This window comes from Pan paniscus, chromosome 4 (genome assembly GCF_029289425.2).
Source record: "Pan paniscus chromosome 4, NHGRI_mPanPan1-v2.0_pri, whole genome shotgun sequence".
NCBI classification, from domain to species: Eukaryota; Metazoa; Chordata; class Mammalia; order Primates; family Hominidae; genus Pan; species Pan paniscus.
In genome coordinates this window covers 119360810-119376965 of record NC_073253.2, presented here as the reverse complement: position 1 = coordinate 119376965, position 16156 = coordinate 119360810, and the positions used below count along the sequence as shown (strand labels likewise).

The window sequence follows — 16156 nt, the reverse complement described above, 5'->3', positions numbered from 1 at the left end:
ATATCTGATGAATGGAACAACAAAGCGTGAGGAAATATAAGAATATCTAGAATAATAACAATTTTAAATCAAGAGATGATAAAAGACTTCCTAAGCAAGACAGAAAATCAGAAAATATGATAGATTTGACTGGATAAAAATTGTAAACTCCTTTACAACAAAAAATCATAAACTTAAAAAGCAAAAGAGATATTGAAAGGAACAATTTCAACATATTTAAAAGATAATGGACTAATTTACAGAATATACACAGAATTCCAAATATGTCATTTAGAGAAGGAGAAACAATAGAAAAAAAGGTCAAAGAATTCAAAGTGCTCAAAGAATTCAAAGTGCTCTTTGAAGAAGAAATACAAACGAATGGCAAACTTACAAACAATTCCTAACTAAGTAATCGCTAAAGTGAAAATTGAAACAATAATTACTTAATGACCCGCACTGTATTGGTTGATAGTATCCTGGCTGATGATAATGTGAAATAACAGATAGCTCCATAACATCACTGATACAATGAACAGCAATTTGGTAAACAAGTCGGCAGCTCTACCAACAGAGACTGTGACTCAGAAGCTCTCATGGTGAGAGGATACTTATGTAATTTATCCCTTATATGACTTTTCAAATGTTTTCTGAAAAGCCTTTTACTCCAAAACTAGCAAAAAGGAAATTTGACCTCATAACTTCTATTCAAGCTAAGAAAATTATTTCTATAAGATGTTGAAGGAAGGGAGTGAGAAACTTGTGTGTCTCTCTGACTACCTCTTTGGTGCAGAAACTATAGATTCATGTTGACATCCATTGATAATTTTCTTTTCGTTTATTAGCTACAAACAGTAATTATTACCAATTTGGATGTCCTTTACTTCTTTCTGTTTCATGATTGCTCTGGCTAGGACTTCCAGTACTATGTTGAAGAGAAGTGGTGATCCTTGTCTTGTTCCAGTTCTCAGAGGGAATGCTTTCAACTTTAATGTGCACAAATCAGTAGCTCTTCTATACACCAACAGTGACCAAGTGGAGAATTAAATTGAGAACTCAACCCCTTTTACAATATCTACAAAAACAAATACAAATAAAATGCTTAGGAATATACATAACCCAGGAGGTGAAAGACCTCGGCAAGGAAAACTACAAAACACTGCTGAAAGAAATCAGATGACACAAACAATTAGAAACACATCCCATGCTCATGGATGGGGTAGAATCACTATTGTGAAAATAACCATACTGCCAAAAGCAATCTACAAATTCAATGCAATTCCCACCAAAATACCACCATCATTCTTCGCAGAACTAGAAAAAACAATCCTAATATTCATATGGAACCAAAAAAAAGCCTGCATAGCCAAAGCAAGGCTAAGCAAAAAGAACAAATCTGGAGGCGTCGCATTATCTGATTTCAAACTATACTATAAGCCCATAGTCACCAAAACAGCATGGTACTAATATAAAATTAGGCACATAGACAAATGGAACAGAATAGGGAACGCAGAAATAAACCCAAATACTTACAGCCAACTGATCTTCAACAAAGAAATCAAAAACATAAAGTGGGGAAAGGACACCTTATTTAACAAATGATGCAGGGATGATTGACAAGCCACATGTAAAAGAATGAAACTGGATTCTCATCTCTCACCTTATACAAAAATCAACTCACGATGGATCAAAGACTTAAATATAAGACCTAAAACCATAAAAATTTTAGAGGATAACATTGGAAAAACCCTTCTAGACATTGGTTTAGGCAAGGATTTCATGACCAAGAGCCCAAAAGCAAATGCAATAAAAACAAAGATAAATAGCTGGGACTGATTAAACTAATTAAACTTAATTAAACTAAAGAGCTTTTGCACGGCAAAAGGAAGAGTCAACAGAATAAACAGAGAACCCACAGAGTCAATAGAATAAAGGAAGAGTCAACAGAATAAAGGAAGAATCAACAGAATAAACAGACAACCCACGGAGTGGAAGAAAATCTTCACAATCTATACATCTAACAAAGGACTAATATCCAGAATCGATAACAAACTCAAACAAATTAGCAAGAAAAGAACAAACAATCCCATCAAAAATGTGCTAAGGACATAAATAGACAATGCTCAAAAGAAGATATACAAATGGCCAACAGGCATATGAAAAAATGCTTATCATCACTAATGAGCAGGGAAATGCAAATCAAAACCACAATACAATACCACCTTACTCCCGCCAGAATGGCCATAGTCAAAAAATCAAAAAATAATGGATATTGGCATGCATGTGGTGAACAGGGAACACTTCTATACTGCTGGTGGAAATGTAAACTAGTACAACCACTATGGAAAAGAGTGTGGAGATTCCTTAGAGAACTAAAAGTATAACTACCACTTGATCCAGCAATCTATTGCTGGATATCTACCTGAGGAAAAGAAGTCATTATACAAAAAAGATACTTGCACACACATGTTTATAGCAGCACAATTAGCAATTGCAAAAATGTGGAATCAACCCAAATGTCTATCAATCAACAAGTTGGATATATATATGTGTGGTATATATATATATATATATATATGTGGTATACATATATATATATGTGGTGTGTGTATATATATATATATATATATACACAAAATGGAATACTACTAACCCATAAAAAGGAATGAATTAATGGAATTTGCAGCAACCTGGATGAGATTGGAGACTATTATTCCAAGTGAAGTAACTCAGGAGTGGAAAACCAGACATCATATGTTCTCACTCATAAGTGGGAGCTAAGCTATGAGGATGCAAATGCATAAGAATGACATAATGGACTTTGGGGACTCAAGGGGAAAGGGTGGGAAGGGAGTAAGGGATAAAAGACTACAAATTGGGTGCAGTGTATGCTGCTTGGGTGATGGGTGTGCCAAAACCTCACAAATCACCACTAAAGAACTTACTCATGTAATTAAATACCACCTGTTCCCCAATAACCTATGGAAATTAAAAAAAAATTCCTAGGTGATGAATTGTCAGGTGCAGCAAACCACATGACACATGTTTACCTATGTAACAAACACACACATCCTGCACATGTGCCCTGGAACTTAAAAAAAATAATAATTTTTAAAAAACCAAAGTAATAATTTTCTCTCCACTTTAATATAAAGATCTGTGTACCTAAAGGTTAATCAAGAATTTCTAAACAAAAGGGCTGTAAAGCAGAGGTTTTTGGGGGTTTCTCAAGATTTTCCTCAGTGCAAAGATAGAGGTTATCTCTTAGCAAGGACAAGTTACGTAGGCATATTTCACCTAAAAATAGTGATTTAGGCATATTTTACTTAAAAATCACATTCTATTGTCTCATCTGTTTCCAAATGTCTCATTTTTACATAGTGCTACTGATTGTTCCAAGAATTTTTCCTAATAATTGATTTTAATAAATGCAGGTCAAATGTTTCACTGACTTCCACGTCTCCAGTGCTTGATAGAGTGATTAACAAATGTTTGTTGAATATGTTTTAAATTGATGAAAAACTGAATGAATGAGGAAAGGAGGAATAAAACCTTAAACAAATTGATTTATCAAATATAAGTATATAAGGATATACATATTCACATATATCTCAAAATATTAGTTTACTATGTTAGGTGAACCATATATAGTTTATTCCTTATTTATCCTCTTTGAAAAACAGATGTTAAAGAACTCCTTCAGGCATTGTTAAAGATAGCTCTCTCTCAGGTGCATCAAAACGAAAACTGTCAGGCAAGAATTCTCATACCCAGAGTGGGCAGATTAGTTGAGCAGTATTCCACAGTGTCAGGAATCATTATATTTTATTTCCATGGTCTGAATGTTTTTGTCTCCCTGAATTCATATGTGGGAATCCTCACTCCCAAGCTGATGGTATTAGGAGGTGGAATCTTTCTTTAGGGGTTTATTAGTATTAACCTCCAGAAAATCAGTATTATGGTATTAATTCCCTTATAAAAGAGGCCCAAGAGAGACCTCTTGTCTTTTCCACCACATGAGGTTAGAATGAGAAGACGGCTGTCTATGAGGAAGTGAGCTCCTGTCAGACACCCAACATGCCAGCACCTGATCTTGGACTTTCCAGTCTCCAGAACTGTGAGAAATAAACTTTTGTTGTTTAGAAACTACTCAGTCTATGGTATTTTGTTACAGCAGCCAGAATGGACTAAGACAATAGAAAAGCATCTCTGATTACTTTACACTTAATAGATTTCATAAATTACCAATGTGAATATGTCTCACATTGATAAAATACAATGAAATACAACAGATACTTTTATCTTTTCTCTTACTTATTTGAAAAATCTTAATGAGGGAATATTTTCCTTTCATAAAGCGGCACTGACAAAGGAAAATATGTGAAAAGCAAACAACATGAGTTCTCATGGTTTTATTTTAAGATAACTGTGAAAATCACTCAGAGAAAAAGGTGGGTTTGAGTATATCTCAAATCCTTTAGCTTTTAACATTCTATGACCAGGTGACTACCTTAGTTACTCAGACCAATTAGTAATTATTAGATTAAAATCTACATATAAAGTTTACATTTAATTGTTCAACCTTGTCCCCAAGGAACCATTCTCAGTATTTAGTCTAACAGTGGACCAATATTGGATCAGTCCTCTATTTGAGCTCCAACTTGAAAACCCTGGATTAATTTCTCAATAAGGATACATCTCTCTTTAGGAGATAGACCAAATTTCTGTCATCTAGAAGAATCTGGATTCTAATTTAAGGTTCATTGCTAGTTTGGTGCATGGCTACTGAGCCTTGGTTTCCTGCCCTAAAAAAATGGATATGGTGACACACGTTTTAGAGGCATATTGTGAGCATTTACAGTGTATTATAACCGCAAGAAGCTTTGTAGATCTTTGGATTTGAACATGAATTTTGAGATTAGTGTTCTTGTTCTCAGCACTGTGTGGGTTGCAGAAATACACAATGACTAGACAGACCCACTCCAAACCCACCCCACCAATGGAGTCATGGAAAGTATCGACAGGAGCAGCTTGTGTCATTAGTTTATCTTGACACCTATTGGCCCATGAACAATCCCATTTGTCCATGCAATACTGAAATTTATCTGAAAACATTAGTGACATATCGGTGACAGATTTTAGTTCTGAGAAACTCTATAAATAACTATTGCTTAATAAAAAAGACTAGGTGTCTTTGAGGAGTTTTATCAAAGAACCAGAATCCAGCCATTTACTTGTTGTACCAGTCCTAGCATTTTCCGGCCTTTTTTGGGTCTAAGTCACCCCTAAGAAATACTCATCAAGTTGTTTTGGTCCATCTGGGTAGGTTTTTAAAATATATGCTAAGCTAAAGTTTAAGATTAAGAAAGAAATAATTTTAAAGTTATTTCAGAAGTTATGTAGGTCAACTGCACAGAAAATTGAGTATTTAAAGTCAGCATTTAAGTGAGACAATAACATTAGAAATGGTCAATGGTTATAATTGTTACTTCAGTAGCATTGATTGTTAAGAATATCAAACTTTAATAAGAATTATCTATAGGGCTGTCCCTTAATTAAATAAAATTATATAAGCAATAAATGTATAATCATATCTCTATTAATTTATAAAAATTGTATAATTTGTTAAAGGCATGTTTCACTTAACAAGATAGATGAGGGCAAATTAACGTCATAGAGTTATATTCCCAATATTGACAATAAACAGATATTTACTGAGGTGTTATTTTAATATTAATAATATTTGGATTACATACGCAATGATTACATAATCTGGGATTTGTTACAAAGTAATGAAACTCACCTTTTAAACAATACACAACACCAGAGTTTTTAAATCTATTGGATGTTATCTACATCTGGTCTAGTTATAGCACAATGTTTTAGGAGCCTGTTCTCCCAACTGAGACTGTAAAAATGCACAATACCTTTTTTACCTTAGCCAAAAGGCACATGTAACTCTAATAACTTCTAATCTTTGCATAACAATACAGTATGTACAAAGTACTTAAAAATTCTTAATTAAAATCTTGTCGTGAAAACTTTAATGAACACACAGCATTATTAATCATAGACGTGGCACAACCAAAATAAATGCCCCTAATAAAATGTATCATGGTCTAATAATTCAGAAGTATTATTATGTTGCTTTTATAAAATCTGGCTTTGTTCCATTTATTTATACATATTATATATACATACATAACATGATATTTATCATACTACTTGTATTCTCAACCTCCTTTAAGCTACCTGTAAAGTTATTTAGAGATTCAGACTTACTCATCTCTGCAACTCTGTGGTTTCTAGAACAGTGTCTTCCAAATAATTGGAGTTCAGTGTTTATCTGTTGAATTGAATAAATGATTCAAACTATTTAGGAGATGAAACTGCACATGTGGTTGTCAAAGCAAAGTTAAGCATGGGCTACCTTTTGATCGGTGCCTACATACGTGTATCTTTTATGGGTAGATTCTATTTTTATTCCTTTAACATTAATTATATCTGAGGCAAATCTGAAGGTACACTTTCCAGCGGCAGCCATGAATCATTCCCAACAGTATGTGTTTGTGTATGTGTAGGTACAGTATCTGTGCACACCTATAAAATCCTGCAGCTCTGCTGGTTCCTGCTAATGTGGACTCTGAACACAGAAGAAATGTTATTTCTAGAAATCAAACTGCAGAGTGAGTGATTTATTTGGAATTCATGCTTCATTTCCATACTATTCCTCTAATGTCTAAGGTATCACCTTCTATAAGGTGCTGCTTCCTCCCATTGGTTGTTAGACATTCTCTTGAGACTGAACTCTGTGATAACTGCTTGAGGGAAAGTTTCTCAAAAGTAAAAGAACGTGCGTGTAAGACAGAGTTGGGGGGCAGGGGATGGAGAGGAAAAGAAAGAATTTATAAATGTAACAGGCAGAATATTTCAGATTAAATGAAAGACTTTCCTTCTTTTGTGTGAAAATACACAATCAGGTTGATTTAGGTGAAGATCCTCAGCTGAGTTGAAGAAGCCTTTCTGTTTTCTTATTGTGTAAAATTTACTAGCATTTCATCATCAGCCATTCATTTCAGTCACAGAATCTGAACATGCACATGCTTTCATGTTATCTGCCCAGTAGGAAGGTGATTACCATAAAACTGAAGAAGCAGCAGCAAATGGAGTGATTATAAAATGTATCACGTTCTTCATAAGATGAATAATAATGCACACATCTAATGTCACCTAAGAGGAGAGGGTGGTGTTAGCACTAGTCTTGGTGGACAGATTAGATTATTCGGCAAAGAGTGAAAACAGCAATTGAGGCTGTTAATGCAATGTACTCACATCCTCTTCACAAACAACATGTAAGTGTTATTATTAAATATCTGCTCACCTCTCTTTGCCAGCTTTTTATCTGGTTATATATAATCCTAGCGGTTTTCTCCACTGAATGGCACAAATCATTTAGCAAAAGGCTCTTAAAAAAAAAGATGTAAGCAACCCTAGATTTGGCACAAAATTGTTCCGTGTTTCCATTCCTGTGGAATAATATCAAGGACCCAAACTAGGACAGGCCCCTTTAATGCACAAAGTAAACAGAGGCGAAAATCTTTTCTTAATAAAAGCTGTGGTTCAGCTATACTTAACTGAAACCAAATAAACAATCGCGAATTGACACTCAGACAGAAATGTGTATAAATTATTCAGAATGAAATGTTCAAGTAATATTAACCTAAAGGTATAGTCATCAATTTTGTCTTGACGGATGGCATTGGGTAGTTAGTATTCAAGTGTTACTACATAAATAAAATTGATTTATGCTAACTGAGAAAACTGAGAAAAATTTTTATCAGGATGCCCAAACTCTGTTCCTTCTGGCTTGATCAATCACCTCTCTACTGAACTGTGTATCATTTTCTTGCAAAATTCTTAGCTGAGAAATTGGGCTAAGGCAAAATGAATAATACATTCGCTGCAGTGTTAGACTAATGACCCTTAAGTGCTTTTAAAAAATGAGCAGCAATGACTGCTTCCCTTATGAACGGATTTTCTCTCTCTCTCTCTCCCTCTCTTCCTCTCCCCGACCCCCACCTCGCTTTTGCTCTCATTCCCTTGCTCTCTCTCTCTCTCTCTCTCTCTCTCTTAGAAAGAAAATAATTAAGTCTTGAGTGGGCTGACTGTTTTGGAGGTAGAAGCGATGAGAGGGTGAGGAATCAATAAAGCCAATCGAAGCATGCCTGGAGTGCAACCATTTGGTTTCCTTTCTTACTCCCTCCCCTCATCATGTTGATTCCTCCACCCCACCCTGCACTTTGCAGTCCCATTTCAGGTTGCAAAGTTCTCATTTGTGTTCATCATTTTGATATTTCCTTTTACTGTTTTCATAACGCTATTGTGTTATCATAAAGACATTGATCAAATGATGACAGGCAAGACAGAATGCTATTTACTTTGTAAAAGTAGGAGGGAACTCTGACAGGGCTGCATGGTTAAAATCTGCCTTGGCTGGCATTTCTGATACAAGAACAATTTTTATCACTCCCTGAGTGGGTCCCTAAAGAGACACAATAGTGACTCAAGTTTCTGTACCCAAATGTCTTTTTAAAATCTGTATAAAGCAGCAAAGATAAGACAAATGCCTACATTAAACATGTTTAAAAAGGAGCTTGAGCAAGGATAGTTCAAGAGAAAGGTAAAAATTCAGGTTGAAAAATGTAGGATTATTCGGAATTAAATTGCTCTAAAACCATTGAAACAACACTTGAGGTCGAAATCAAGAATGTTTGGGTTTAGAAAGGAAGCGGGGTACACCCACCATTTTCTCGTGTGGGTGTGTGTGTGTATTAGTCGAGAATGTAATTGTTAGACAGCTACTGACAATAGAATTGTTCTGTAAGAAAGTAGTCATTTACAAACTAGCATGGGGTCAGGTAACCTCATTATTCCCTTTGCAGTTCCCATTAGGTCAAAATAGCAATGCCCCTACCATCACTTTCATCTTAAGAAGCATGGGCTAGTTTTGCTCTTTTAACTTGAGCTTTTTATTCTAAGGAAGGATTAGATTCTACATAGTCACTGTTTCTTTTTCATTTCATTGCTATTCTATCTTTAGGGGAAATCAGCCTCACATTGTGTTATTCTTATGTCCTTAAGTAATGTTTCTTTCTTTAAAAAAAAAAAAAAGATGAATCCCTTTCAATAAAGCGGCCCCAGTTTGATGGAACTACCAAAGTGAAAAGAAAAGAGAAAAAAAAAAAACAAAAAACTGTTACTTAAAAAGGGCCCATGGCATTACAGCAGTCAAATCCCTAAAGTCTAATGGTGAAGTCATTGATGCATTATTATTCTTAGGCACCACTTCTTTCAAATAAAATGTAAAGGAAATGATTTAAAGTCTAAAGGATGTCACTGGGCAGGAGCTAAAAGAGATGCCTTCTATTCCCTAATGCTGAAGCTAAGAAAAAGTGCACCCTAATGTATATTTATGTATCAGTCAGATTTTTCCAAACTAGAAGCACTCATTTACAAGCAGACACACATGCACACAAAACCAGTCAAATATGCACACACTGCCTTTCAGATGGACCCACTCCCAAACCTTCCCGGGTTCCACTGCCCTACTTTTTCCCTGTGGATGACTGAGAGAAACATATTACCAGGTATTAAATTGGATACACAGTAAGACCTTCTAGCTAATAGTAACTTTGCAACTGACACCCGCCATTCTGCAGAGCTACATAAATATTTCTGAAATGCCTGTTTCTTTCTGCCGCCTTTCCATTTCATCTGTCATTATGGTCTAATGATTTTATTATAAAGATGAGCTTCTCTATACAGGTTAAATGAATCCAATTTACATATAATGATATCATGGGAGAGGGTAGTGGTAGAGGAAAGTGGTTGGAAAGAAATGGTTACCACTAGTAATTGACTTACTAAAACTCCATCCAAAGTGCCGGGAAAAAAAAAAACTGCTCTGGTAAAGTTATTACTGGCAAAAAATCTTATTCATTTACTGATATAAGAAAGTATAAGTATTATCCAATTTGGATAATAGTTTTCCATTATAATACATTATAGAAAGTCAGTTTTATTTTGGGTTCCAAGAACAGAATTTTTGGGCAAAGATAGACTCAAAGTAGGTCAGACATCAAAGTCACCAGTTGCCATATACAGCTGGCTATGGCAAAGCTAGGTTTTGGGGAGTGGGAGGGTAGGAGAGAACAGACCTAAGCCTTCACAGCTTTTTCTAAAAATCTGACACATCTCAGCATTTCTAGGTTTTGTTTTGTGATTGCAGTTTCCCAAGAAGGAGGAAGGTCAGTGTATCTTCTAAGCCTAGGAGGAACGGGTTGTTTATTCCAAGGTTTTAATGTTCAATTAAAAAACATATGAATTAATATAAGTCAATAAAATTGCAAGGGAAGGCTAAATAACTTTCATTATTATCATTGTTCTTATTTTATCAAAGGAGTGTCCTCAATGAGGATCTTGTATAGTAGTGAGTGTCCTGTCTTTTTAGGGAGTAAGATATTAGTCTGTTTTCACATTGCTGAGAAAGACATAACCGAGATTGGGAAGAAAAAGAGGTTTCATTGGACTTACAGTTCCACATGACTGGGAAGGCCTCAGAATCATGACGGGAGGCAAAAGTGCTTCTTACATGGCAGCGGCAAGAGAATAAATGAGGAAGAAGCAAAAGCAGAAACCCCTGATAAACCCATCAGATCTCGTGAGACTTATTCACCATCACGAGAATAGCACGGGAAAGACCAGCACGCATGATTCAATTACCTACCTCCCTCTGGGTACCTCCCACATGTGGGAATTCTGGGAGATACAATTCAAATTGAGATTTGAATAGGAACACAGCCAAACCATATCAGCCCCTAACTTGTAAAAAGAAGGTGTGCTTGCCTTCCTCATATGGGATTTTGAAGCTAGATGAAGTTTGATGGAGAGATGGGCTGCTGGTAACTTGACCAATGTCTGTTTCAGAAATAAGCTAGCAGTCAAACATATCTACTTCCCCACCTCTTTGCCACTCCCATCCCACCCCATGCAGAGATATTCTGTACTGAAAGCAACCTCTTGGCAGACAAAATTATATATCTTCTCTTATTTTAGCTTAATATTTCCCAGAAGGGAATTATAATAACTTCTAGTATTGATAAGATTTAGGAGACACCTTAGGCTTAGCAGCAAAACTCTTACAAATCATTCCCAGGAGCTTCAGTTACTTCTCTGTAAGGCTCATCTTTGCCATTGTGTTTTGATGGTCATTGGCTTCAATTTCAGAGATGTTTTAACATCTTGTTCCCAATTCCAGGGGCACCCACTATTTTGCCTTATATTTTTCCAATTTATAGACACACATGAAACTGTTAGAATAAGTGCAAGAATCAATGGAGGGCTTTGTGAAGCTTGGAGGCAGAAAGAATAACATCGGAAAGCATTGTTGGTACTATTTGTGGATCAGGATTCAGCGCAATGTTGTTAACTTCCACATGGCTTCTCCAGTTGAGATAACTGCAGCTTCCCACTGCTCTCTTCTGCATACCCAATTTTGCTGTTAATGGTCTCCAGCTGTAGTTGGCTCATTTTAACAGTTTAGTTTTGTGCTCTCATCGCTCATCTCTGAAGTAATTGCAAAGACAATGGAACTTGAAACATTGCTTAAGTGAGTAATAATAATGTTAGTCCCTTGGCTAAGTAGCAAGCCACCCTACAACTTCACCTGTTTTTATAAATTGTACAAAAAAGCAGAAAAATTCAAGCAGCTTCATCCTTACTTCACAACATGCATATTAAAATAGTGTATCAGTAGTACATAGATCAGACTTGACTAAGTGAGTTCCTTTGACAGTCATAAATTGAATCTATTCAACGAGTGAGTGTGGATGCTTACCCCCATTGATACACAGATGATCTCAGATATTTCTTCCCATAGATTAAGACTGCACCCTTGGAAATCAAGTTTATCAAACTCCCTTTTCTCTCCTAACTCCTGAAAAGTCAATGAGTCTATTAGTTTCTATTGTTTTATTTGACAACCATTTACCAATCTACTATGGATTATGGGCTATTCTCAATATGGGTGATACAGAGGTGAATAAGTGGCCCTGGAACCCTCCTCCAAGGTGACTATGGACTAGTAAGTCATATAGTGAACTAATAAGGTGATAAATACACACAGTGATTTCTGGTAGTTTAAGTGTTAAGGAGAAAATGAAACAAGTTGATGTCAGACAAAGTGACTTCAGGGGATGAGAAGGAAGACTACTTTAAACTGGATGGCAGTAGAAGGTCCTGCTGAAGAAGTGATATCTCTCTGAAAAAGTGACACCTGAATGACCAGAAGGAGGAAGACAAGTGAAGATCAGAAGAAAGAATTGTTGTGTGGGAAACAGCTATGTGCAAAGAGTTTAAAGCAAGAAGAATCATCAGTTAAAAATAAGGAATATGGCATTTGAGGCAGGCTTCTAAGGGAAGAGTGATAAAAAATGAGGTAGAAGAAAAATCAGATTAGGAACCAGATCATGTAGATCCTTAAAGTCTTGCTAGGGAGTCTGAGTTCTACTTTTTAAGAGTTAGAAGCCATTGGAATGCTTTAAATGGAGATGTGCTACCATTTGCGTTAAGCTGGCAAATGTAATGCTGACCTCTGTGAGACTGCAGACTGGTGATACACTGTGGAAGTAATCTGGCAGGGGATGATAGTGGCTTGGACAACAGCTAGTGGTGGCATAAAGGGACAGAAAGTGAATGGATCTGGACATGTTTTGGAGTTAGATTCTAGAGGACTTATAGTTGGGTGGATGGATGATCGTGCTGTTTACTGAGATGGAGAACACTAGGGAAGTAACATGTTGGGGAATGGGGAGAGGGTGGGAGCAAGAATTTTATTTTGAACATATGTACCTGAAAGTACTCTTAGACGTCTAAGTGGAGATGACAAGCAAGCATGTATGTAAATCTGGAGTTTGGGAGCTAGGTCAGGGTTAAAGTATATATATGAGTCATTGGCATAAATCTGAACTAAATGAAATCCTTTTGAAGTTTTCTTTTACTAATTCTTTATCTTCTTTGTTTTTTTTTACTATATGCTGATCTTCCTGCATTTGTACTCAGGATCCTCTTGAAAACCCATTTTACCTATAAAGCTTTTCCTAGTTAAATGGGAAGAAAGTGCAGGTGATAACTGCAATTAAAAGTCTTGATGATGAGGGCTGGGTGTGGTGGCTCATGCCTGTAATCCTAGTACTTTGGGAGGCTGAGGCAGGAGCATTGCTGAGGCCAAGAATTCAAGACCAACCTGGCAAACATAGCAAGACCCCATTTAAAAAAAAATAAAAAAGAAAGTCTTGATGACAATATGACAATACAGTCACTAGCCATCTCTCAAATACCAACACAGTGAAATCCAAATACAGGATAATCAATAATTACTCACATAATCATGTCTTTAGATGTTTCAATTGGATATTTAACTATATCCCATTCTGGGTATGTTTTCAATGGTGTCTGTTGCAGTACATGTGATCCTAGTAAATAGAAATCTATTTAGTTTGCTTTGTGAAGGCTTGTACAGTCTTACATGTGTGATGAATTGTATTAAATATTACTGAATACAGAAAATAATAAATGAATCTTAAATAGCTCACATTTTCCAAAGGATTTTCAAAATATTTTCTTTATCAAATGTAAAATCCAATTTGTTTTCAGTTTTTTTTTTTACTATGAGTTGTTCATGGTTTCTATTAAAATTTTGTTAAAGAAAAAATCTTTTTCATTCTCACATTCAGAGGAGCAGAATTGTTCTCAGGTTACTTACTGAAATAGTCACTTACCTACCTACTTTATCAAATAATGACTTATTCCAAACCAGAAAGAAAGAAAATACTACTGTAACACCTGTACATTTTATGCAGTTGAGTAAACTGAAAGATTTTTTTTTCACATTTTAAATTTATTTGGCATCATTCAATTCTTCTCATCTTACTGCTTTTGTCTCATCTTTGTTGCAAATTTCTAGTGAATATCATATGGATTATAATTTTCTAATTAAAAAATTAGCAAACAGCATTTTGACATAATAAAAAGCAAACACAATTTTTTAAGCTGTCTCCCTGTCCTATTTATTTCTGAGGCCAATCTGATTATGGTGTCCATGAAGAATGATAAATCAATAATGAATTTAGCATCAATTTCTGCTGAGGTTGTTGATGTAATAAGAATTATCCAAAACATATGCAAACAAAAAAACTGCATTTGCAGGAGTATTTATCTCAACTATGGCAGATGATAATATCACACAAGAGATAGTGTAGTGAAGCCGAAACACTCAGTGAAAGAAATCATCTGACTTAAATATAAACAGTCTGGTCTGGAGACTTCTGAAGAGTTCTCAACTCTTAGGAACTGTATGCAACATACATTATGTAAACCCGTCATATTTATTACATTTAACTTGTAGCTATCCTAAGAACACTGGAAATGTTCCAACCTAGCATGGAAGGAACTGAATTTCAGGGTAGGTATTCTGAAAAGAGAATTGGAGATATGCAGCCTGAAGACAGCAGAACATCTGGGTAAAGATCCTGTAGTTAGAAATCTACTAAACCTTGTTATTTTCACTTCCTTGGAAAGAGTCACCCTGCACCCTTCAGAACCTCACTAACTTGCTCATGTGCAAGATGAATGAAATACTAGTAATGAAATACTTCACAGGGCTATGAAATAGCTAACTTAGATATTGCAATACATTGCTTATCACAGTGCCAAATAGTAAACACTCATAAATGTTATTTATTATTATCCTTATTAATTATTTTGACTGGTCAATATAAGAGGCATGACTTTGAAAATGACCTTAAAGCTGAAGAACTGTGAAAAAAATAATAAAAACTTTAGACAAGAAGTATTTTTCCTATATATTGTATAAATATTTTTGTTTATTTGTTGCAGACTGCCCACTAAAATGTTTCCTTCACTGCCACCAAAATTATACATTGTTCAATTAATATTTGTGCATCTACTCTGTTTATTAAGGAAGATCAGGCAGTTGCTTCACGCCTAATATAGAAAATAAAAAAGAGCATAGTTTCTATCATTTAGGAGCACAGAGACATGGAAAGAAATTGTTTGAGTAGTATGATAATTGCCCCAATTTGACACAAACAGGTGTTAAACACTGGAAGACAAGTGCTTAATTCTGCAAAGGGAAGTAAAGAGAACCTTCTAAGGGAAGTGATATTTAAGCTGAATATTGAGGTTTGATAAGCAGACAAGAAGAAAGGGCCATCTCTGGAAGATAAAATATCACAAAGGTGAAAATAAAAGAAAGAAGGGTGCCTTCAAAAGCTGCAGTCAATTTAACATAGCTAGAGAGTCAGGTGGGAAAGGAGGAAGGCAAACTAGAAAGGTGAGTAAGGACAGTCTGTGTGATGCTCAGAGCTTTCAACTCTATCTTGTAGGCAATGCAGAGCCAATGAAGGACTTGAGCAGAGCAGAGACCAATGAGTACTGAATTTTGGAGAGAGCATCCAGGCCACTGGGTCAAGTGTGCCTTGGGAAGAAGAGCTAAAGGAAGCAAGGAGACTAGCAAGAGAGTTCAGGTAAGGGTTGTTGAAGAGATTCTAATTGAAAGCCACAGTGGTGGGAAAAGAAAAGAAGTGATAATTTGAGATAAATTCAGAGATATAACTGCCAGGACTTAGTCATTCTTAAGATATGATATTGCAAGAAAATAGTCAAATACAGTTGCCTCTATTATTGGGTACATGTACAGCAGACTTGCTTGAGTAATCCATTAGGGTGTGGGTAAAATATTATAATTTTATTCAAAAATTATTTTTATCTTATTCATTTTTAACTTTAATTTTTATGCTTTATAATATATAAAGTAAAAGTAATATATGTGAATAATCCATATAGATATGTCTGTGTATTGGGACTATACATTCCACTTTTTTTACTAATAAAGATGCACAATTAAAGAGGCTTGGAGATCACTGCCTTATTAAAACCTCTGTGTTTGGACAAGGTAAAATATGGTGATATTAAAGGCAACATTTTTCCAAATATCATTCTAAAAGATATAGCAATATATTTTAAAAGTGTTACTCTGCACTCCCTCAAAAGCTTATAGTCTAAAATAGAGATCTCTAACTTCTCACTGCCTTACTCA

At 35.4% G+C, this 16156-nt stretch overlaps 1 long non-coding RNA gene across 1 annotated transcript in view; it reads left to right on the top strand.

The window, feature by feature from the left end:
* LOC117980368 (uncharacterized) overlaps positions 1 to 16156 on the top strand; it is a 382880-nt gene that overhangs the window by 348121 nt on the left and 18603 nt on the right. Inside the window, exon 4 of the long non-coding RNA XR_008625427.2 lies at positions 15444 to 15584. This is a non-coding gene — a long non-coding RNA (uncharacterized LOC117980368). The remainder of the gene's footprint in view (positions 1 to 15443; positions 15585 to 16156) is intronic.